The sequence below is a fragment of the Trichechus manatus genome, unplaced genomic scaffold, assembly GCF_000243295.1.
Source record: "Trichechus manatus latirostris isolate Lorelei unplaced genomic scaffold, TriManLat1.0 scaffold00045, whole genome shotgun sequence".
In the NCBI taxonomy this organism is placed as follows: Eukaryota; Metazoa; Chordata; class Mammalia; order Sirenia; family Trichechidae; genus Trichechus; species Trichechus manatus.
The window spans coordinates 11901895-11926565 of record NW_004443981.1 but is presented as its reverse complement, the minus strand read 5'-3'; the positions used below and the strand labels follow the sequence as shown (position 1 = coordinate 11926565).

The window sequence follows — 24671 nt, the reverse complement described above, 5'->3', positions numbered from 1 at the left end:
CACACACAAGAGACGTGGGGACAAGGACAGTTGCTCATTGCAGTGTTGCTTGCAATAGCAAAATTGGAAGCTCTGGAGATGTCCACCCTTGGAGACTGGCCAGCACCAGAAGTCCCATCCCTCCCTGGAATACCGTGCAGCCGGAAGCAGAGCCTGGAAGTGCTTTGCGCTCCACTACGGAAGGGTCTCCAAGGTACAGTGTTAGGTATAAAAAGCAAAGTACAGAACGGTATGCACGTGTGTACTTGTATTTTGTAATCTATCTCTGGAAGGAATACCCAGGATACAGCTCAGACTGTTCACTTTGGAAAGGTGAGCTGGGCCGTTGGCAGACAGGGAGAGTGGAGACTGGGTTTTCACTGATGCCCTTTCTACCTTTAGATTTTTGTACCATGTGAATGCATGACCTAACCCCTTAATAGCTTTTTGTTTATTTGTTTGCTATGTTTCTATTTTATTTTTTGAAGAAAATGGTTTGGCACTACTTTCAGCCCAGCTTTGAACATCATGATGGGCCTCCCACCCAGGGGGCCCTGGCCTCTGCTCTGATGCCAGCTCCTCGGGGAGGCCCTCCCGGCCCCAGACCAGCTGGAGCCCCGGAAACACTCCCACAGTTGCCTCTTGGTCCTCACGACCAGTATCGTCACTAGGTGGGTGTCAACCAGGGCAGTAACTCATGGTGTCACCTCCCCCAGGAACCTTCTCCCATACAAGACCATGCAGAATCCTTAGTAATGTTTATTCTCAATTTTATTCATAGAATAATGTGATAAATACAGTTGTAGATTGCATAAATGTAATATTTCTTAGATTATGCAAACACTAAACAACAAAATTGTTTTGTAAAATCTTTCTACATTGAGTTGCAACATTATTTGTAACTGAAAGGAAGTCTTTTTTACTTTTGTCCTTCTTTTCCTTTAATTACTATCTCATTGTCAAAAAAGTTATTGATACAGGTTCACGAATACTAATTAACACAATATTGTAGTTAAAACTCAAGAAAATTTGACAAAATCAGTGACTATAAAGACACCAGCAGCAATGAAACAATAGCACATGCTCACAGCACGTGCAGATGAAACCAAGTGATTTGAAGCATCATTGTAATTGTGTAATAAGGACAGCTCTGACTAGAGCACATTAGAAGGTTCAAAAAGTAAATCAGCATAGAGATAAAGCATTGTAGATATATTGCTACACGTAAGCTGGCTGTACGAGAAATGTTTTTGTTGTTATAACCAACTACAGGGATATTTTTATAAAAAATAATATATTTCAGCTGAAACACTGCACAAAAATTTTATAGACAGTCATTTTGGTGTCACCCCCTCTGACAGGTGGATGTGTGAGGCAAAGTCAGTAATAAAGTTAGTGTTCAAAAATTCATGCCAGAACATTCTGCACAAATGCCAGAGATTAGGGGCAGGGGAAAGATTTAACATTGAGCTTCCTGGTGGCCAGCACAAAAAGAGAAACAGGATGAAAGATCACAATTGGGATCCATGGGGTAAGAATCTTACCAGTTCCTGAGGGGAGACATCAGTTTTCCTGGTCTCAAGACCTAACCCCTTTAATAGACCTTGGGAAAACTTCTGCGGTGTGTCCCCATAAACGGGCTTTCGTGAATGCATCGTGAATAGTCAGATGTTTGGAAAATAGCGATAATGTAACTTCCCTTGAAGTCAGCTTTGTATTCCAGGGACCACCTGGTCCGTGATTTTGGTTTGTTTGTGTCTAATCTCTATTGGCTTTTCTGGTTGCAGAGGTAATAATACATGTTCATTATAAAATAATTCCAACAGTTCAAAACATATGAAGTGAAAGTTCTCTGTCAGTCCAGCACAAATCTCAGCATGGACCACATTTTTTGAATGAATGAATGAATGAATGAACAGATCTTGTCTTTCACACAGGACGTTGGGCAAATTCAAGGGGATAAAATCTCTGTACCCGTTGGGTGGGTGGGCGAAGGTAGGTATTACCTAGGATCCCTATGTGGGTTTGGGGTGCCCGCTGGGGAGCCTGCCTGCCCTAGTGTGAGTGGTGCCCATCACTTCCCCTCCTCAGCACCCTCCACATACCGCCTAAGCTCCAAAGGCCTCCGCAGCCCCCTTGGGGCCCCATTCTGGCCACAGGCCCCTCCACGCAGCTTTGCAGGCCCTCTGGTTCCTGCCCCAGCCCAGTTGCTCAGGTTCAGTCTCTCGCTTCCTCTGGCCCCGTCCACTCCCCACTCTTGGTCAGGCTGTGCCCTCTGCCCAGGATGCCCCCCACCCTCAGCACCACCTTTCAGATCCCAGCCATGGCTCCGCTGCAGGGTCCGCTCTGCAGGAAGCTAGCTCACTGCGGTTCTCCCCATTTGGCCCTTGTGGGCAGGAGATGTCTAACACCCACTTCCTGCCCTTACGGCTGCCTCATCTCGTGTCTCCTTTCACCAGCGTGCTGGAGGCTCCCGAGGGCCGAGCCCTGCATCCTGGTCTCCCAGTTGCTCCAAAGGGAGATGCTGGGTCCTCCTCCTCCCTCCCAGCCTCTCCTGCAGAGAGTGAATTCCTACTGACCCAGCCTGCCTCGCCACCTCCTTCAAGAAGCCCTCCCAGCCTGCCACAGTGGTCCCTGCCCTCCCCCCTCCCTGCTCACAGGTGTTGTTGGTTCTAGGCTTCCACCAGGCTTCCAGCTCCAGGCGGCAGATGCCACCTGCACCCTCTCTGCATCTCCCACGGGTGGCCGGAGCTGACCAACAGACAGACCCTGGGCTCACAGGCTGGAGGAAAATAGGTTTTGTGTTGTTTTGAATGATGACTTAACCATCTAAACGAGTGTTTCCGTCAAAGAAGCCCCCTTCCAAGGGCATTCCTCCCGTGTGTTCATCACCGCCCCCAGCACCTCCACCTCCGTGGAGGCCCCCCGGACCCCAGGGCTCCCTGGAGAGCAGTGTGGGCAAGCCCACTGGCTGCCTCCACCACCCACCAGCCGGCCCCAGGTGCTTCACCTGTAAACCAAGTGCCCTGCAGGGCTCCTGGAGACTTACCTGCCAGAGGTGTATGAGGGCGTCCAGCTCAAGCCTGGGCCACAGGAGGTGATCAGCCAATGTTAGTGCCGCTCTCCCAGGTGGGAGCCGGAGCTCAGGTGGGTGGAGGCAGCACCGGAGGGGCCCAAAGGGGTCAGAGGTGGCTGCCACCTGGCAGGAGCTTTGAGAACCCGGCAGGGCCCATCTTTGCCCAGCCATCATTCATTCACTTAGGCATGCATTCATTCATTCTACAAACAGAAATGCCAAGCAGAGGGAGCAGCACGTGCAAAGGCCCAGAGGCATTCGATCAGCTTCCCTTTGAAACAGACCACCCAACAGTGAAGACTGCTTCTCTCCGCCTCTCAGGCCTCCCATTTCTCTCTTAGCTTGTTGCCTTGGTCATCTAGTGCTGCTCTAACAGAAATACCACAAGTGATGACTTTAACAGAGAGAAGTTTATTTCCTTACAGTAAGTTAGGCTAAACGTCCAAATTCAGGGCGTCAGCTCCAGGGGAAGGCTTTCTCTCTGTCGGTCTTCTCATCATCTTCCCCTGGACTAGGCGCTTCTCCATGCAGGGACCCCAGGTCAAAGGACGTGCTCTGCTCCCAGCACTGTTTTCTTGGTCGTATGAGGTCCCCAACTCTCTGCTTGCTTCTTTTTCCTTTTATCTCTAGTAAGATAAAAGATGGTGCAGGCCACACCCCAGGGAAACTCCCTTTACGTTGGATCAGGTACATGACCTTAGTGAGGGTGTTACAATCCCACCCTAATCCTCTTTAACATAAAATTACAATCACAAAATGGAGGACAACCACACAACACTGGGAATCACGGCCCAGCCAAACCGACACACATATTTTTTGGGGGACATAATTCAATCCACGACACTTGTCTTACACACCCTACCACCTAGAGCCAGGGATCCACAGGAGAAAAGACCTGGTGATCTGCTCTCGTAAAGATCACAGCCTAGGAAACCCTACGGGGCAGCTCTACTCTGTCCTATAGGGTCACCATGAGTCAGAATCAACTGAAGGCACACAGCAACAACGGCATCACCTAGAGCAGGGTTCTTAGCCCAGGGTCCATGGACAGAACTTGGGCGCAGGGCTATCAGAGGATAGAATTCAGGGGTCTGGGAAGTTGGATGAGAAAAATTTACCTCTTCCTTTTCACCCAACTCTTCCATCAGTTAGGAAGGCCAGCCCCCAGCCCATCAGTGCCCACCATTTCTGAGACTGTCACCAACAGAAACCCAGACATTTTCATATCACACTTCAGCTGTTGTAGAAATCTCTCTTTATGCTCATCACTGCTTCAAAATCATGGTGAATATTAGACTTGCGACTTCATCTCGTTATTTAATGTGTTAAATAAAGTACACTACTACGTTACACACGATTTCTTCTAATTTTATTAACTGTATTTCTACACAATTGGGTTCCTTCATGACCCTTTTGTTTTATTTATTTAAAAATATTTTGATGAGGGGTCTGTAGGCTTCCCCAGTCTGCCTTGGCATAGAAAGGTAAGGCGCCCATCTAGTGGGGGTGGTGGTGAGGGAAAGCCCGTGTGTCCCCTCAGCAGGGGCTGACTATGGGGGGATGGTTTTAGCAACCTCGGGGGAGGAGCAGAGGCCCACATGTCACCCACGCCAGGGACAGTACCATCTGAAGAGCCTGCCATCCAGCCCACGGAGGACAGAGACAAGGCCAGCCCCTCACATGGTTCATTGAGCCCTGCTCCAACCCCTGACCAGCCCAGCTGCTACATTCTGCCTGCAGCGTGTTTGGGGCATGCCATCGCTGCTATTCTCACCCCTTCCATAACAAAGCTGCCAAACTGAGGCCGGGAAGGGAGGGAGCAGTGGTCCCCAGGGTTGCCCCTTGTCCCCCACGCTCCAGCAGGCAGCCTTGTGGGGCCTCAGCGCCCCCTGGATCGCAGGTGCTGTGGAGGAAAGGGCTGGCGGAGAGGGAAGTGCTCCCGGGGCGAGCATGTCGTTGGGAACCAATGCTTCCTTTGGGGTCATTGTCTTTGAGTGAGGTTTGCTAAGCACAGGTTTCCCCTCTGGAGACGCCTGGACATGCCCACTGCCATGCAGGAAGTGGGGACTAGGGTGGGGCCTGGGAGCACCCTGTCCCCCCAGTGGGGACACATGCTTCCTTTGGGGTCATTGCCTTTGGATGAGGTTTGCTAAGCACAGGTTTCCCCTCTGGAGACGCCTGGACATGCCCACTGCCATGCAGGAAGTGAGGAGTAAGGAGGGGCCTGGGAACACCCTGTCCCCCCACTGGGGACACCAGTGACCCCGGGTGCCCCTGTGAGGGGCAGGTTCTGTGCGGTGCCTGAAAGCCCAGGCTGGATCCCATCCTTTTTTCACAGATGTGGCCGGAGAAGCCCATCGACTAGCCTGAGGCCACACAGCAGTTTGTGGAAGGGTCTGGGGAAGCAGGTCCCACATTAGCCTGAGAAAAAGCAGGCAGAGCAGGTATGTCATGGGCCAGAAGGCATGTTTCTGTGGCCCCAGAGTAAGACGGGTGTAGAAAGTACAAATTTCAGGTCACCAAACAGGGCCAAACAGCTCCACCCATTATACTAAAAAAAAAAAGTTGAGGGAGTGCTCTGAGCCAGGCCGCGGGAATCAAAATCCAGACCGCATCGCTCCTTAGCCATGTGACCTCTGGCTTAAGCTCTCTGTGCCTCAGTTCCTGTGGTGCGATGGATTGCTTTTGTATGGCCTTTCTAGCCATGGTCTTGTAACTCCACCAAATGATTGGGTGGGACTATGCAAATGAGGTGCTTGTGGCCCACCAAGGAGATTGGACAGCTTGCTAATAATACAAATAAGGTGCATGGCACCCTTGTAGGGGTGGGACCATGCAAATAAAGTGTATGGAACACTAAGGAGGGGTTTTGCCATCCACTAGGCTTAAAAGAGAGCCAACCCAGAGCAGAGGGGGGACCCTCATTAGCACCAAAAAGAGCCATGAGCGAAGCGCGGCCTTTGGACCTAGGATCCCTGCACTGAGAACCTCCCAGACCAGGAAAGAGACAGAGAGAGAGTTGTAACATTGGGGATGGCCTGAAGGTGAGAAGCAGCGGCAGAGAAACGGCGGCAGCAGAACCAGGAGATCGGCGTGAGACGGTGCAGTGGGCTTACTAGCAAGGTGGCCACAATGGGTGTGTCCACTCACAGAGTGAGAGAGCTGGGCGCCTTGGGGCCGAGGCTTTCTTGCGGAGTGGGGTGCCCCGGGCTCTTATCAGCAGAGCTAAAGAGCTTTGTAACACTTGCCCAAGCAGGGCAGAGGCAGGCCGAGAGACCAAGGGGCTGAGAGGCCGAGGCCAGAGAGAGACTTGCCTGTGGGCACAGCCAGAAGCTGTCCTGATGGATGAACTGTATCCTGAGTTGTTCCTGATCCTGAGTTGTAACCTGTTACTTCCCTAAAAACCCCATAATTGTAAGCATTGCCTGCAAGTTCTGTGTGGCCATTGCAATGAATTACTGAACCCAGCAGAGAAGTAGGGTGCCGTGGAAGGGACGGCTGGTGTCAGAATTGGTAAAAAGGTTGGAGAGAGGAGGTATGTCTGACCTCTGCTCACAGGAATCAGCCTTGGGCCGTTGATCTTGATTCTCCTCTCCCTTGTGAAGTTAGAGAAAGTCAAATGCCCCCACACCACTTTTACAGTACCCTCATCTGCAAAATGGGGTATACCTCCCTATTCCAGTAGGTTATCTGTTGTTGTTAAGTTGCGATTGAGTTGGCTCTGACTCACAGCAACCTTACATACGGCAGAACAAAACGCTGACCTGTCCTACACCATCCTCACAATCGTTGTGTGTATGAGCCCATTGTTGTAGCCACTGTCCACCCATCTCAAGGAGGGTCTCCCTCTTTTCACTGACCCTCTATGGGTTATTTTACGCCTTCTTAAAGCTGGGAAGAACTGCTCTGGTATGTTATGTGTGGGACTCTGGGTGATTTGTATTTGGTTCTTTACGCTTGTGCATTGAAAGCTGTTCTATTTCCCGCTGACTGGGAAGCTCTGTATGGCTGGACTTGGCCATTGAGGTATCCCAGCACTTAGCATGGTGCCTGGTACCTGAAGAGGTGAGCAGTTATAATATATGCCTGTCCTCTTGGAATACTTGCTTAATATCCACCCCAAAGCAGTCTGATACTATGCAGAAATTGAGAGCTACAGGACGGAGGAAACCTGTGGGCAAAGGGAAGGGGCAGGCTTCCCGGAAGAGGTGGCGTTGGCAGCACGAGGGGTCTGGTCTGACAGCCTTTTGTAGTGACCCTCATGGGCAGAGGCCCTGACACGAGAGACCCGGGTGTGCCACCAGTTCAGCAGAGCACAGTGGGAAGGGAAGTTGGACAGGTGGTCCTGGGTCCTGCGTTTTGCACTCAGAAGGAAGTCCGGGGAGGTTGGGTTACAGCAGAGGTTGGTGGGTGCCTTGCTAGAGATGTGGATTTTATCAGGGGCAGTGGGGACTGGTAGACATTTTGGGCCCGGAGAGAGCCAGGATTGAGGGAGCTTCAGGGGCACTAGATGAGGAGGAGGTACACCCCCTAGGGTGCCACGATGGTCCAGGGGAGAGGCCGTGTGGTCTGGGGGGATGGGGAGGAAGGGATAGCACTGAGATTTATGGAAGAGCAAGAGCTGATCAGGAGTCAGCCTTCCCACAAAGAAACCTCCAGGCCTGGGTGGCTTCAGCTGGGTGTTCTAATAAGCATTCAGGGAACAATGAATTCCACGCTTACACAAAGTCAGAACATAGAACAGGAGGGAACTGCCCAACTTATTCTGTGAGGCAGTCATAACCCTGACACCAAATCTGACAAGGGGAATATGAAAAGGGAAAAGTACTGGCCCATTTCACTCGGGAAAAGAGATGCAAAAATCCCACGAGTAACAAGCTGAATCCAGCAATACATAACAAGAATACCACACAGGGGAGCGGGGCTTTTCCCAGGAGAGCCAGCTTGGTTCAGTACTGGAATGCTCAGCATAATCTGTCACTAACGGAGGATGAAGAAGTCCTACGGGCGTCCCTCTGTTTGCAGACGAAAGTCAGTATCCATTCATGAGAACAATTCTTAGCAAACTAGGAATGGAAGGGGACTTCCTTGCCCCGATAATGGGTAAGGACATAAAACCCACAGCAGACATCATACATAATGGTGAGACACTGAGTGCTTCCCCTTTCAGAATGGAAAGATGACAAAGATAGCCATTGTCACCACTTCCAGTATGGTTCAAACTGTCCTGGAGGACCCAGCAAGGTCAGCAAGGCAAGGAAAAAAAAGGGGGGGGATATAAAGAACAGGGAGGAAGAAACAAAACTGTCTTTATCTGGAGATGTGTGAGAGTAGAATCGTGCTCCAGGGAGTTCTCGATGCTGCTTCTTTAGACTGCCAGGCTCTTCCTCCGAGGTGCCGCTGGGACCCCTGCCTCGCCCAAGGTAACCAGTATTAACTAATGCATGTGGAACCTCACATTCCTTTCTTATGCTCACATAATAACATAAACACACACACACACAGGTGTTTGGGGAGGGTTTTCTTAAAAAAACAAATGGGATCATACTCTCTAAATTTCCATGATTTGCTTCTTCTCATGTCAGTTGGCAGCAACCTCACTTGTTCCTTTTAACGGCTGCGTATATTCCACACGATGGACACACCTTCCCCTACTAATGGGCATTCCCTTTGCTCCATTGTTGGGCCGCTACAAAGTGTTCAATCAACCAGTGGGGTTGCTAGCTCCAAGCGGATATGGAATTTTAATTGGGACAGATGTTGCTAATTATTTATCCCAAACAGGGTCCCCACCTTGGGGAAATGATAATCTGGTGGGGAAGCAATATTACATACAATTACAACTCAAATACCACGTTACTCAGAGGAATACAGCTGCTTAAAAGAGGGAGAGCTGGGTCGGGTGGGAATGCTGATGAGGTGGTATTTGAGGGACACGCCGAAGTGTCCAGAGGCAGAGCTTGGGGAGGGAGACCTTCCAGATGAAAGGCTAGGCAAGGATGGACAAGGCACACTGGGACATGGTGGTTAACATGCTGTGACTGAAAGGGGTGTGACTGGAAGGCTTTTGAGCAGAGGAAGATGAGGACCAGAGCTGACCTAAGACTGGCGTGGCGGAAGGAGCTCACAGCAACACAGTCATCCTCCAGGATGAGAGCCCAAGAGCCCCCTCAGCTCAACACACGTCCCAAGTACTTCACTTAGGGATCTCAAGTGGTTGAACTAAATCAGTTCTAGGGTCTCTTTCGACTCAAATGCTATGACTCCCACCAAGTTAGTGAAGTCTACATACCACTTCCCCCACCTTAAGAAGAGAGGCTCCAGCCGGCTTGCTCATTGCTGAGCTCTGGGCACCTGGCCGGGTGCCTGCCACATGGTGGCAGTGGGTACTTAGTGACTGATTTAGTTGTTTTGTCTTCTGTGTAATTCACTGGGGGAAACAGATGCATAGTTCCAGCACAACACAGTAAGTACAGTGAAGAAATGCCCAGGGCTATGGGAACACAGGGCTATGGGAATGGTCTCCAGGAGATGCTTCCAGAGCTGGAGAACCAAAAAACCAAACCCTTTGCTGTGGATTTCATCTCATAGTGACCCTAGAGGACACAGTAGAACTGTCCCATAGGGTTTCCAAGGAGCAGCTGGTGGATTCGAACTACTAGCCTTTTAGTTAGCAGCCGAGCTCTTCACCACCGAACCACCAAGGCTGGAAGTCTTCACTCATCTATGCCAAGAGATTTGAACGACAGCGACCTGGCCAACCGATTGGAAGAGATCAAAATCTGCACCCATTCCAAAGAAAGGTGACCCAACAGAATGCAGAAATTATTGAACAAGATCATTAATATCACACACAAGTAAAGTTTTGCTGAAAATAATTCAAAAGCAGTTGCAGCAGTACATTGGCAGAGAACTGCTAGAAATTCAAGCCAGATTCAGAAGAGGACATGGAACAAGGGATATCATTGCTGATATCACATGGATCTTGACTGAAAGCAGAAAATACCAGAAAGTTGTTTTCCTGTGTTTTATTGACTATGCAAAGGCATTCGACTGTGTGAATCATAACAAATTACGGATAACAATGCAAAGAATGGGAATTCCAGAACACTTGTGTTCATGCAGAACCTGTACATAGACCAAGAGGCAGTCGTTCAAACAGAACAAGGGGATACTGTGTGGTTTAAAATCAGGGAAGGTGCATCAAAGTTGTATCCTTTCACCATACTTATTCAATCTGTATGCTGAGCAAATAATCCAAGAAGCTGGGCTATGTGGAGAAGAACATGGCATCAGGATTGGAAGAAGGCTCATTAACAACCTGCAATATGCAGACGACACAACCTTGCTTGCTCAAAGTGAAGAAGACTTGAAGCACTTACTGATGAAGATCAAAGACTACAGCCTTCAGTATGAATTACACCTCAACATATAGAAAACAAAAATCCTCACAACCTGACCAATACGCAACATCATGATAAACGGAGAAAAGACTGAAGTTGTCAAGGATTTCATTTTACTTGCCTCCACAATCAACACCCATGGAAGCAGCAGCCAAGAAATCAAATGATGTATTGCCAACGGGCAAATCTGCTGCAAAAGACCTCTTTAAAGTGTTAAAAAGCAAAGATGTCACTTTGAGGACTAAGGTGCGCCTGACCCAAGCCATGGTATTTTCAGTCGCCTCATATGCATGCAAAAGCTGGACAATGAATAAGGAACACTGAAGAACTGATGCCTTTGAATTGTGGTGTTGGTGACGAATCTTGAACATGCCATGGACTGCCAGAAGAACGAACAGATCTGTCTTGGAAGAAGTGCAGCCAGAATGCTCCTTAGAAGTGAGGATGGTGAGACTTTGTCTCACGTACTTTGGACTTGTTATCAGGAGGGACCGCTCCTTGGAGAAGGACATCACACTTGGTAGAGGATCAGCGAATGGAAGGAAGACCCTAAGCAAGATGGATTGACATGGTGGCTGTCACAGTGGGCTCAAACATAGCAATGGCTGAGTGGATGGCACAGGACCGCACAGTGTTTCATTCTGCTCTCCATACAGTCGCTGTGAGTCAGAGCTGACTCAATGGCACATAACAAGAATGACAACACTTGAAAAGAAGCAGGGCTCTGTAAGAAGGGAACATCGAGCACTGGGAGAAGAGGAGCTGCTGGGTAGGCAATGATGTGTCTGCCAAAGGGGCCCCATACCTTTTACTAAGCAGATGCAGACATTTACCTACGTGGGACACACGGCAATGAATTCAGCCATTCCTCTAGTCAACGTTTAGCTTGTTTGTTGAAGGTGTTTATATACTAATACAAATAATATACAAATACACTGTTTAAAGTTGCAAAAGCACTCTACAAATTCTGTATATTGACCACACATCTGATTATTTCTCGACTGTAAAATGGAGTTAACAGCATCTACCTGACTTGTGGAAACCCTGGTGGCATAGTGGTTAAGAGTTCGGCTGCTAACCAAAAGGTCGGCAGTTCAAATCCACCAGGCGCTCCTTGGAAACCCTATAGGGTAGTTCTACCCTGTCCTATAGGGTCGCTATGAGTCGGAATAGACTCAACGGCAATGGGTTTGGTTTTGGGTTTACCTGACTTGTTACCTTATCGACAGAGCTTAGAACAATACCTGGCACACGATAAGGGCTATATGAGAGCTAGCTGCTATTATTATTATTCTGGCAAGGATAATAAATATGTTCAATGATGGTCAAGACACCCCTCTGCCCAATCTCAATAGGTTTGTATGACAGATATATTTAATAAGATAAAGACTTACATGTTATATTTACTCTATAATATGTACATTACTAAATTTGTGTCTGCGGTGCGATGGATGGCTTTTATATGTCCTTTCTTGCCATGGTCTTGAAATTCCCATAAAAAGACTAGGTAGGACTATGTAAATGAGGGCTTGTAGCCCACCAAGGGGATTGGATAGCTTGCTAATTATGTAAATAAGGTACATGGCACCCTTGTGGGGCTGGGACCATGCAAACAAGGTGTATGGAATGTTAACGAGGGGATTGGTCAGTTTTTCCATCCCACTAGGCTGAAAAGAGAGCCAGTTAGAGATCAGGGGTGGGACCTGACTACCACTAGGAGACAGGAGCAAAGTGCATCCTTTGGACCAGGGATCCCTGTGCTGAACTCTCCTAGACCCAGCAGACAGAGAGAGCTGTAACACCGAAGATGGCAAGACACAGAGAAATGCCAGCAGCAGAGACAACAGAACCAGCAGACCAGTAGGAGACCAGCAGGACACAGTGCAGTGGGCTTCCTGGTTCACAAAGCATGAGTGCCTTCGGGCCAGGCTTACTGGTGGAGTGGGTGCCTCAGGGCACTTACTAGCAGAGCTAAAAGAGCTTTGTAACACTTGCTGGAGCAGGGAAGAGGCTGGCCTGAGGGGCCCAGGGGCTGAGGGGCCAAGGACCAGAGAGGTCTGCCTGTGAGCACGGCTGAGAAGAGGCCGTCCTGATTGCAGAACTGTATCCTGAGCATTCCTGATCTTGAATTGTAACCTGTTACTTCCTTAATCAACCCTGTAACTGAGTATGGTCTGTGAGCTCTATGTGGCCATTGCAATGATAATTCAGCTGGTGTCAGAACTGGTAAAAAGGTTGGAGAGAAGAGGCATGTCTGATCTCCACCTCATAGGAATCAGCCTTGGGCTGCTGATCTTGATTGTCCTTCCCTCTTGTGAAGTTAGAGATCAGATGCCTCCGCTACGCCATTTTTACAGGCTCCTAAAAAACAACAAATATAGGATTGGGAAATATGATTTAAAAGCTATACATGTGTGTATACTGGCTTGTTTGCAACTCTAAACATTGAAATAGTGGGTTCTAATGAATCTTGGCAGTATGAACTCACTGCTGGATGTGGCTTCCTGCTTCAGGTGGGGCCAGAACTGGAGGGGTTCCACTCTCTCATTTAGTAAGCTTTACACCTGGAGCTCAACAAGTCTGAAGAAAAACAGGGATGAGCGGAGTCTTCATGGGTGAAAGAGAGGTGTGCGAACAAATCTATAAAACACCCCAATCTGCCTAGAACACAAACAGCATTTTTACTTGCTAGCTATTGGATTAACACGTCAATCAATAAGGCGATTATTTTAACAGGAAATGGTCTTTTAAATGGACTCCCTCTTGATGTTGTGGTAGTGGCTGCAACAGGATTTTGCTAGTAATACCATTTGCTAGGAGAGGGCTATAAGTCAGAATAGACTCCTTGGCACAGAACAACAACACGAGAGAGCTGGATGAAAGACTCTGGCAGCTTCACTTGAGCGTGTCAAAGTAAGATTATCTTTACAAAGCACAGTGTGTAGAAAGGGTCTTCTTAGCACTGACTCCCTGCTGAATTTGCTTTAGAGAAATAACTAGAAATGTACATCACTTTCATGTAGTTTGGGGTGGACAATATTTTCTTCATATGACAAACTAAATTCAAGACTGATGATTTTTCATTGTGTTTGCAATAAATTTTCCTGATTTATGTCTAGTTTCCAGACATTTTTTAATTTGCTTGCAATATGGAAATTTCACTCACAAAAACCTTGAGGAGAAGCAAGCTAAAATTCAGAGTTCCCAGGGAGTTTGATTATTAACGTTTTATATTGTGCTTTAGGTGAAAGTTTACAGCTCAATTTCTCATTCAAAAATTCATACACAGATTGTTTCATGACATTGGTTGCAACCCCCACGATGTGACAACACGCTCCCTCTTTCCACCCTGGATTCTCTGTGTCCGTCTGACCAGTTCCTGTCCCTTCCTGCCTTCTCGTCTTGCTTTTGGACAGGAGCTGCCCATTTGGTCTCATATATTTGATTGAAATAAGAAGCAAGTTCCTCACAGGTGTTATTTTTTGTTTTAGGGGACTGTCTAATCTTTGTCTGAAAAGTGGGCTTCGGGAATGGTTTAGTTCTGGGTTAGCAGAGCGTTCAGGGGCCACAGTTTCAGGGAGTTTGATTATTTTAAGAATCTGACAACATTGTTTGGCCCAGCAAAGAGGAAGCATTTCCCCCACCTCCTATTAAATTAAATAACCATTCATGTTAACATTTAGTATGTTCCAGGCCCTGAGTGGAAACCCTGGTGGTGTAGTGGTTAAGAGCTACGGCTGCTAACCAAAAGGTCGGCAGTTTGAATCCACCAGGCACTCCTTGGAAACCCTATGGGGCAGTCCTACTCTGTCCTCTAGGGTTGCTATGAGTCAGAATCGACTTGATGGCAGCGGGTTTGGTTGGAGGCCCTGAATGCTCAGAACCACCGAGAGCTACAAAAATGAAGCAAGACCCTGCCGTCTGGTGGCTCCCGTCTTAGTTTCTTTTCATGCTATTATAACAGAAGTACCATAAGTGGGCGGCTTTAACCAACAGAAATTTATTTTCTCACAGTTCAGGGGGCTAGAAGTCTAAATTCAGGGCGCCAGCTCTAGGGGAAGGCTTTGTCTGTCGGCTCTGGGGGAAGGGCCCTGTATCAGGTTCTCTAGCCCCGGCGTCCCTCCCCCTTCAGTTCCTTGGACATCGCCATGTGGCATCTATCTTTCCCCTGTTTGTGCTTGCTTCTCTGTGTCTCATCTGCTCTTTAAATATCTCAGAGGTCCTTAGGTTTAAGACATACTCTAAAACTGACACGGTCTCATTTACTAACAAAGAAACCCCTATTCCCAAATGGGATTACATTCCCGGGTATAAAGGTTACAATTCCAGCACATATTCTGGGGGAACACAATTCAATCTGTAACAGCTCCCAACCTAATAACTATCCACAAGTAATGATGCAACGAGCAGAGGGTTAGGAACCTTGTGTGTTGTGAGGAAATGGGGCGGGGGGCACTTCTAACTGGAGGACAGGGGATGCCCTGTGTTGTGAGGGAATCGGGTTGGGGGGGGCACTTCTAACTGGATGACTGGGGATACCCTGTGTTGTAAGGAAATCGGCGGGCAGGGGGGCACCACTTCTAACTGGAGGACCAGGGATGCTCTGTGTTGTGAGGAAATCGGGGGTGGGGGGGCACCACTTCTAACTGGAGGACCGGGGATGCCCTGAGGCATCTTGAAGGAGAGGTGTGTGCATACCAGGAACGAATTCCAGAATGAAGGGAGTATAAGCAAAGGCATGGAAAACGAGGGGGCCTGTTCAATGAGACTTCTGTGAAGCCAGAATGGGGGGCGGGGGAGAAAAGAGCAGGAGGGCGGAAGAAAGTAATACTAGAGGAGGAAATTTGTCTAGCATCTCTTACACGCCAGGCGAGATGTGCAGGTTATCCCAATCACATTGTACGGACTTCTTCAACAGTACCTTCCTTATTCTACAGACGAGGAAACTAACTCAGAGATTGAGAGACTCACCTAAGTTCACGTAGCTAGTAAACGGTGGAAAAATATTCTAATCCAGGCCTGTCTGACCTCAAAGCGCCTATTTTTTTCTTCTCTACCATGTTCCTTAGAGCCCAGCTAAGGACTCCGGACTTGAGGGAGTAGAGGAGGACAGAGGTGGTATCACCAGGTACCACTCAGGTGGGACCACCACGTGTCCAGCCCTGGGGTGGCCCTCGTTTCCCTGCCCTCAAAGAAGGCGTGGTTTTGTGGGAAAGCACAACCATTCCCAGGTATGTTCATTATAATCTAAGTAGGAGAGCAGTTTGGGCAGAGCACTGTGAAAACACCCCTGTAAGGAAAGCTGCCTGGAGATATCATCTGATCTTCTTGGAAGAAGAAAAGGTGAAAGAGATGGGAGAGGGTATCTTAGTCGGGGGAAAACGGACAGTCTGAAAGCACAGGTAACAGCCATCATGGTGCATCCATCTGGAGGTAGAGGAAGGACAGGAAAGGAGGCCGGAAGGCTTGGGAATGACGGCCTTCCTGAGGGGCTGGCCTATCCCGAGGCCTCTGGAAGTGATGTGGTCACATCTGCATGCTGGGGAAGTACAGATGCGCCTTGGGGATGGAAGACTGGAGGCTGGTAGAGCAGCTGAGGACAGCAGTAGCACAGATGGAGAAGAGATGAGTTTGAAAAACGTTCACAAGGTAAGACCATGAGGACTTGGCGACCACACATGGGGGACCAGGGCACGAGAGGAGTCAGAAGGGCCCAGGTTTTGGTCTTGGGCAACTGGGTGTGATAGGTGAGAGTGACTGTTGGAGAGGAAGCAGATCTGAGCAGAGAGTTGGCGGGGGGTTGAGTTTAGACCCAATGACTTTGAGGCCTGTGGGACACTGTGCAGGGGTGTCTGTGGACACTGATTTAGAGCCTGGGGAACATCCAGACTAGACATGAAAGGTTTCAGAGCAGTCAGCACACAGGTGGCAGTTACTGTCCCAAGAGTGGGTCGGACGGCCCAGGAGAGCATGCAGAACGAGGGGAGTGGTCAGAGGAGGCAAAGCCAGAGAGAGAAGATGGAGCAGGAGGAGACAGTGGAAAGAGCCAAGGCAGGAACCAGCGAGGGAGCAAGATGCTGTCAAGTGCAAGAGATGCGCAATAAACAAGTTCAGAACAGCCTTCACTTGCTTGGGCACCACATGGCAGGACGTCTGGTAGACCGACGGGTGACAGGACATGGGGCCAGATGACACCAAGACTACAAGACGGACGGAGTTTAGCTGAGAAGGAAAGGAGATGAGGCAGTGGCTAGAGGGAGACAGAGCATCAAGAGAGGCTTTGTTTAAATGTCAGGAAAGAATCTGAAAGAAAAGAGCCAGGAGCAGGGAGAAACGGACAGTCTATGGGAGAAGGTAAGCGGCGGTGCGGGCCCAGGGGGACGAGGTGGGGGGCATGTGCACAGGTGGGGCCAGAGCAGCACTGTGTGCCTGAGAACGGAAGGATCTTTCTGCCGTTTCATTTGTAAAACAGGTAGAAAGGGGAAGCTGGCCTTCAAGGAAATAAATTCTGATCGCTCCCATTTTCTTGAAGTAGGAAGCAATGTAATCGGGCTGTTGTTCAGGGTTGGGTTGGTTCCGACTCGTAGTGACCCTGTGGACAACAGACCAAAATGCTGCTGGGTCCTGCACCAACCTCACAACCATTGCTTTCTGAGCCCACTGTTACAGCCACTGTGTCACTTCGTCTCATGAGGGTTTTCCTCATTTTCGCTGACCCTCCACTGTAATCTAGCTACCAGAGGGAAATGGGAAGATGGCCAGAAGCAGACCTGTTAAGGACTCTTGGAAAAGTAATTTGGAGAATTTGTTGGGCAAATGGTGGAGGGGGCTGACTTAGGACAAGCGAAAAAAATTGTCAAGTGACATTAAACGCTCAGCTGCTACCGGAGACCAGCGTAAGTCGGCGAAAATCTCCATACATGCGTGGCGTTTCCCCCAGCAGATCCCAAGACTTCAGTACACAGAGGCAGGGGTGGGCTGGTATCATGGATTGAATTATGTTCCTCCAAAACATGTGTGTATCAATTTGGCTGGGCCATGATTCCCAGTATTGTCTGGTTGTCCTCCATTTTGTGATTGTAACTTTTTTTTTATGGCACTTTAGACAAAGCTTTACACAACAAATAGTTTCTCATTAAACAGTTAGCACACATACCGTTTTATGACACGGTTAACAACCCCACCACATGTCAACACTCTCCCTTCTCGACCTTGGGTTCCCTACTACCAGCTTTCCTGCCCCCTCCTGCCTTCTAGTCCTAGTCCCTCTGCTATTGTGCCCCTTTAGTCTCGTTTCGTTTTATGGGGCTGTCTAATCTTTGGCTGAAGGGTGAACCTCGGGAGCGACTTCATTACTGAGCTAAAAGGGTGTTGGGGGTGTGATTGTAATTTTATGTTAAAGAGGATTAGGGTGGGATTGTAACACCCTTACTTAGGTCACATCCCTGATCCAACCTACAGGGAGTTTCCCTAGGGTGTGGCCTGCACCACCTTTTATCTTACAAGAGATAAAAGGAAAGGGAAGCAAGCAGAGAGTTGGGGATATACCACCAAGAAAGCAGCGCTGGGAGCAGAGCGTGTCCTTTGGACCTGAGGTTCTTGCACTGAGATGTTCCCAGAACAAGGGAAGACTGATGACAAGGACCTTCCTCCAGAGCCAACAGGGAAAGGCTTCCCCTGGAGCAGATGCCCTGAATTCAGCCTTGTAACCTACTAGACTGTGAGAGAATCAATTTCTGTTTGTTGAAGCTATTCACTTGTGGTATTTCTGTTATAGCAGCACTAGATGACTAAGACAGCTGGTCAAGGGACGTTCGATCAGACAGAAGCAATGCAGGAAGCTGAGGATGTGGGTGACCACCTCCGATTCTAATCCGGGAAAGGAGGAGAGATTGGAAAAGGGAAGGCCTGTGGGCAGCATGCAGGGAGAGTGGGAGAGGAGGTATGAGAGATAGAGGACAGGCGGCTTCAGTCCAGGCAGGATGCTGGCAGTTTAAGATTCCCGACATGGTACTATTCTTAGGAACGACAAGGACCAGGATATGGCCGCTGAAGAGAGGTGGAAATGAAAGTAACCGGAGTTGCAGAAGTCACAAGATGAAGAGGCCTAGGTGACGAAAGTTAAGCACGGGCTCGTCTGGCTCAGGTGGGAGACCAAGGTTACAGCTCAAGTGCCAGGTCTTCAGCGAGCATGGTAGACAGGGTAGGAGATCAGCAAAGGAGATGGTATAAGGAGTGGCGTTGTGGGATGGCATTATCTCAGAGGATGTCAGGGTTAGCACACCCTTTGGTAGGATTTGGTTAGAAAATCACTAGAAAGATTCAGGCAGTCGGGAATTGTGGTAAGCCCTGACAATGCCATTTAAGCAGAATAGTGGAGGGACAGTCCCAATGCATCCCTCAGGTAGAAAACAGGATGGCCTGACGTAAGAAAGTCCTTCCTCCCCAGCCCCAGACCTGAATTCCCAAGGAGAAAATTGTACATGACACAAGGGAAGAAAGAACTCTGTCCTAAAGATGACCAAGTAAGCTTGGTGACAGCACTGTGCTGGGACATGGAGAGAGAGAAAAGACTGGGGCGTACTCCTCTTTCCTCACCTTGCCAGCGCTGGGCTGCCCACTGTGACAATGCTCTCGTTCTTCTTGGGGTTGGCCTCTCCGTCCAAAGCACCTCTGTGTCACAAGGAAAAAAATACCAGTAAGGTACCAGCAGCTGGATCACAGATGCAGAAACACTTCCAAAAGGAGCTCCAATATCGAGAAATCGAGCTCTGACTGCACAGCAAACACTGAAGCAGATCACTTGTTCCACCCTGAACCGACAGTAATCCACCTAGCTCACAGATTAAAAACTTATCACAGATACTGCAAATCTCTTTAAAAAAGAAAAAAAAAAAAAAAGACTGGCTAGCAAATGATATCTCTGCTTTAAAAACCCAAGTGAACGCAGGGTCCCTAAAGTCAGCATCAGGACCCTAAAGCTAGCAGTACCTGGATGCAAAGAAAAGCCCAGAAGCTGAGGTGTGAGTGGACAGGAGTCAGTGCCCCCCCGGAAGGAGGTGAGGAAGGAAACATAAACCAGGCCTGGAAGGCACGAACACTTTCTTCTCTTTGTTAACAACTCTGCGCACCCGAGCCGGGCACTTCACTTCCATGATTGCTGATTCCTGTAAGCCCTGAAGACTGGCATTACTAGTCCTGTTTCAAAGCTGTGGAAATTAAGAGTTAGGAGGTTAAAAGGCTTTTCTGATGGTTACGCAGATGGTAAATGGCAGAGCCAGGACGTGAATCCGACTTTTCCTGGCTCCAGAGTCTGCTCTTTGCATGGCTCATTTTTGCCTCCCTAAGTACATTTACAGTTGGTCTACTTTCCAAGTCCTGGAACTCCAAAACAATTTCCACTATTAAGCCCCAAGTTATAGTGGGAACTTTGAATGGGGGATGGCTCATTAAAAAATACAGAAAGCAGGACCTGATATTTGTAGCCAAGTGCTGAGAAAACCCTAGCCACCCTCCAGAGCAGTTTCAGGAGGTCAATTTGATGATTTTCAAAGGCTAACAACAGCCTTTCTATATACTAAGTGCAGTGGGCTCATCCCAAATATTTACAAATTTATGACTTGATTTATTTTACTACACCATTTTCACATAGAAATTAGCATTTAAAAAAAAAAAAAGGGCCTGGTTCACAGCCAAACACTGGATTGGACCCTTTACATCTGGAAACTGTCCGGCTCTAACATTCTCCAGTCTCAGCTGAAATGTCCCTTCCTTAGGGAGGAGGCCTTTCCCGTACTAGGCGAAGCTAGGTCCTCCTGTCCCCAAATTCTCTACTTCTCCCTAGGACATCTTACAACTGACATTTAAGTAGGTATTTGTGAATTACTTGTTCATGCCTATCTCCTTTCTGGATTGCAGGCTCCCTGCAGACAGGCACCACGCCCATCTCGTTTCCAGCTATATCCTCAGTGCCTCCCGGGAGGTGCTTAATGCGTTGGTGAATGAACAGCCGGGCTCACCTAATCCTCCCTGGGTTGTTAACTCCTCTTTAACGAACAGAAAACCCAGATGAGAGAAGCTACGTGTCACCCACTCTTACATGGCAAGTGTAGAGAGGATGAAAGATGTCACTCTGAGGACGAAGGCACATGGGACCCAAGCCATGGTATTTTCAATCGCCTTGTGTGCATGAGAAAGCTGGACAATGAATAAAGAAGACCGGAGAAGAACAGATGCCTTTGAATTATGGTGTTGGCAAAGAATGCTGAATGTACCATGGGCTTGCCAGAAGAATGAACAAGTCTGTCTTGGAAGAAGTACAGCCAGAGTGCTCCTCAGATGTGAGGATGGCAAGACTGTCTCACACACGTTATCAGGAGGGACCACTCCCTGGAGAAGGACATCATGCTAAGTAAAGTACAGGGCGAATGAAAAAAGAGAAGGCCCTCATGAGCTGGACTGACACAATGGCTGCCACAATCAGCTCGAACACAGCAACAATTGTGAGGATGGCGCAGGACCGGGCAGTGTTTCCTTCTGCTGTACACAGGGTGGTTGTGAGTCGGAAGCAACTTGACCGCACCTAACAACAGAGAAGACAACTCCCAAATCCATACACTCTCCTTCCATTCTACCACGCGAACCTACCACCTCCCAGACAAATATGTGAACATGTCAGCTTCCTGCATTTCTATTTCGCAGTTTTAAGTGTGGCGTGAAAAGAAGTGTGGCTATGAAAGTTACCATGGATTGCAACAGAATTTTCTATTCATTGTGTTCAAAGCAGAGGAAAACAGAGGCTAATTTATTACTTAAGATTTTAACTTCCCTTATATTTATGGGCAATAACTAGATTCATTTACTGTAATAAACTGTGTAGCCTCAGAAAAAGAGTTTGACTAAGACCTTATGAAAGTAAAGGAGATAAAATAAAATGCTGCGTAAAAGGTAGTAAATTTAGCTTTACAGACATTAATTTGAGACTCCACCTATAACATTTACAGGTAGGATGTTTCACTGTAATTTAAACCTCAAATTCAGTACATGTGTTGACTTGGAAAAATAAAAAGTATCTGTCTCATAGCCCAGGTTTCAAAGATTCCACAACCAAAAAGAATACTTAAAGTTTAGAAGATTTAAAAACAAATTTTAAAAAAGCCTAATTTTTCATTTAACTTGTGTTGATCTGAACTAGAGGTATCTGATTTAGATGCATAAACATGAATTTTCATCCTGTTTTTCTAACTATTTCACTGGAAAGCCAGCACGGGCCTGAACTGGATCCGGGTCCTACCACCCAAACTTCAGTCTGACCAACGGCAGTAAGTTCAAGCATAAGCTGCAGCCTCATCACCACCTTGCAATGTGACCTTGAGCAGGGAACCTCGCTCAGCTGGTTTCCTTGCCTGCAGAACGAGGAGACTGGGCTAGAGGTCTTGCTCAGCTCTAACAGTCTCACTAGTGTAACTGAGGTGGAGCACCAATGCACTCACTACTTGAAGTAGCTTCATGACAACTACACATTAGAACTAACCAAAAGGTAATCTCATGAGGCAGCTAAATTAGCTTGTGTTAAGGGGAATTACTCAGCATGAGTTCATTGCTCGAATCAATCACAATGTTAGAAATAGAAAAATGCCAGAATTGGATTTAACAATCAGCCTCCCTATAATCAATACATGAGAAGATTCTCTCTGAACAGGGCAGGGAAGGAGAAGTACCAGAAGTCTTTTAATTTGCTCTTCTTCCTCCCACTCCCACCTCTGCCCTCCCCACACGCTCCTAAATCCAATTTGTGCTATTATGGCGGTTTCACAAAAGCAACCATTGGGGAATGAGCCAAGTGGTATGTCAAAGGAGTTGTCAGCTACCAGCGCTCATCTCTGTTCTGCTGCTGTCCTGATCAGGTGCCCAAAGGATGCATCTCTCCCAGGATGCTTGTCACCACATCCCCTCAGCTGTTAGTAAACTCCTCAGTGACTCTAGAAAGCATTGCAGAACTGCTAAGATTCTTGCAATATTCTTCTACTTTCTTCTGTAGCTGTTGACATTCACTTCCCCAGTAGACTGAGCTTTGCAGAAAGCTGGCGCTAAAAACACTCGAATGACTAAAAAATGGTTGAGCACTGTCATACAGAACTCCTCCTTGTCCTGGTGCTTCACACTTCATTTTGTGACATGAATCAAAAACCAAGCGAGTGATTCATTCTGCCCAAACACAACACGGATTATCCTTCCTTACCCTTGGCGTCCAATGGTTCTGCAACTGCAGTTTAACCTGTCCTTTTAAATTGATTTTCACCTTTAGCAGCAAGTGCAAGCAGAATAAAGCCAACACAATGTCTTTGCGTGTCTAGTCATAAAACGCTCTGTAACTTAAGAGTGGACAGCAAGAGTAACTTCCACTCCAGAAAAACTTAATGGCTGCCTCACAGGCTACCTACTTTGGGGCAAGTTTCAAAAGCTATTCATGGACTAGGGTAGCATTTAGGAACATCTTAAGAGCTCGTTGCTAACCAAAAGGTCGGCAGTTTGAATCCACCAGCCGCTCCTTGGAAACCCTATACGGCAGTCCTACTCTGTCCTACGTGATCACTGTGAGTCGCAATGGGTTTGCTTTTTTTTGGTTTAGGGCTTTCTCACCCGCCACCCTTCCTGAAAACTTTAAAACCTCTTTGCTTTCTCCGCTTGATTGTGAACATCTACACATCTATGACTCAGGAACTAGGCTGTCTCATCAGGTACTTCCCCTAAGTTATTATTAAATTTCTCTTGCTATCTTGGTATCTATGGGGAAGTATCAACTACAAAGACATTTTCCCATCAACGACTAGAGAGTGGGGAAAGTGAAATTAAAAAGCATTAAGCAGTGTAAAAATTCTCCCACAACTGGTTTTCCTTTGTGATATATTCATGCAGAATTTATAACCTAGGAAGCCAGAACGACTTAATTCAACAGATGTGACTTTGTCAAACTGTGTGGGTGCAGCACTACAAGGGGAATTACTCAGCTTTGGAAACTCAGACTCAAAGAGGGAATGATCATTTTTCCCCTTACACTAATATCCTGAAAAATCAAGTCCGATGTCATTTAGGAGTTTAGGGCCTAAATTAGATCGAGAGTCATCTTTTAATTAGAATACATAAACTTTTCTCTGCGTTCACAACAAGAAAGGCACCTGTTTGTTTCTACGAGTTAGATCTAAGATTAATGTATAAGTTTAGAATGATCATTGGGTTTCTACTGCACGAAGTTTTGTACTATTCCAAAAGCCAAGAGTAAACACGTCGAGAATATTCACGTTCAACAAATTCACATGGGCGTGAAATTGGCCAAGCGAGTACAACAAAGACACACCTTTTCAGTTTTTCATGATCCTTTTAAAAACCAGCAAATTTTTATGCGTATTGCTTTAAACGAGCTGTCAGGTCGACCCAAAGGATGGATAAGGGCAAATTCACTTCGCTGCAATATAGCTATTTAGAAAGGTTTAACTTGCTGCTAATTTGTGCCAGGAAAAAAAAAAAAAAAAACTAAGCTCTGTTGCAGGTAAAATGTACAAAGACGAAAAAATGTGAAATTTTAAACGAGGAGACAAAGACTAGGGCGCATAAGAAGGGGCATCGATGAAAGTGAGAGGTGAAGACAGTGGGCTTGGGAAGCACTGATTGGCTGGACGACGAAGAAAGGGAAGCTCAAGAAAAGGAAATTTTAGGAAGCTATAAATAGCCAAGCTACACGACGAGAGCTCCAAGATCTACGGGGAAACAGGCACCCAACGGCTCCGTCTCAGGTTTCCGTGGGTCACAAAAGGATAACGGACATCCTCCCAACGGTGGACCTGGGGGCTCGCGCGGCGCTTCCGCCGAACCCGCGGCCCCCACCCCGCGCGCCGCCCCCCGCCCTCGGGCGCCGGACGACGGCGGGCGCGGGGACGGGGAACTGCTGCGAGATGCGGGCCCCGAGGCCCGGGCGCGGCGAGCGCGGGCGGCTATGTTCCTCGGCTGCCCGCCCGCCTTTGTTCGCCCGCGCCCTGCACACTCACCCCGCCGCCATCGCTTGCCCGGAGCCAGGAGCCAAGAGCAAACGCCGCGCGACGCGAAAAAGGAAGCACAGGCGTTTCTCGTCAAAGCAGACTTTATTGGGGCGGCCGGACCGCCTCGCGCGCGCCGGCCGCTCCGCTGCACTGCCCCGGGACAGCCCCTGGCCTCGG

At 48.1% G+C, this 24671-nt stretch overlaps 1 long non-coding RNA gene across 1 annotated transcript; it reads right to left on the bottom strand.

The window, feature by feature from the left end:
• Window positions 1–3652: 3652 nt before the first annotated feature.
• Window positions 3653–24641, bottom strand: LOC111820640 (uncharacterized). Its single transcript, XR_002824172.1, has 3 exons — window positions 24504–24641; window positions 19057–19131; window positions 3653–3681 (listed from the first exon to the last, which is right to left on the bottom strand). It is a non-coding gene; the product is annotated as an uncharacterized LOC111820640 (long non-coding RNA).
• Between the last annotated feature and the right edge of the window lie 30 nt (window positions 24642–24671).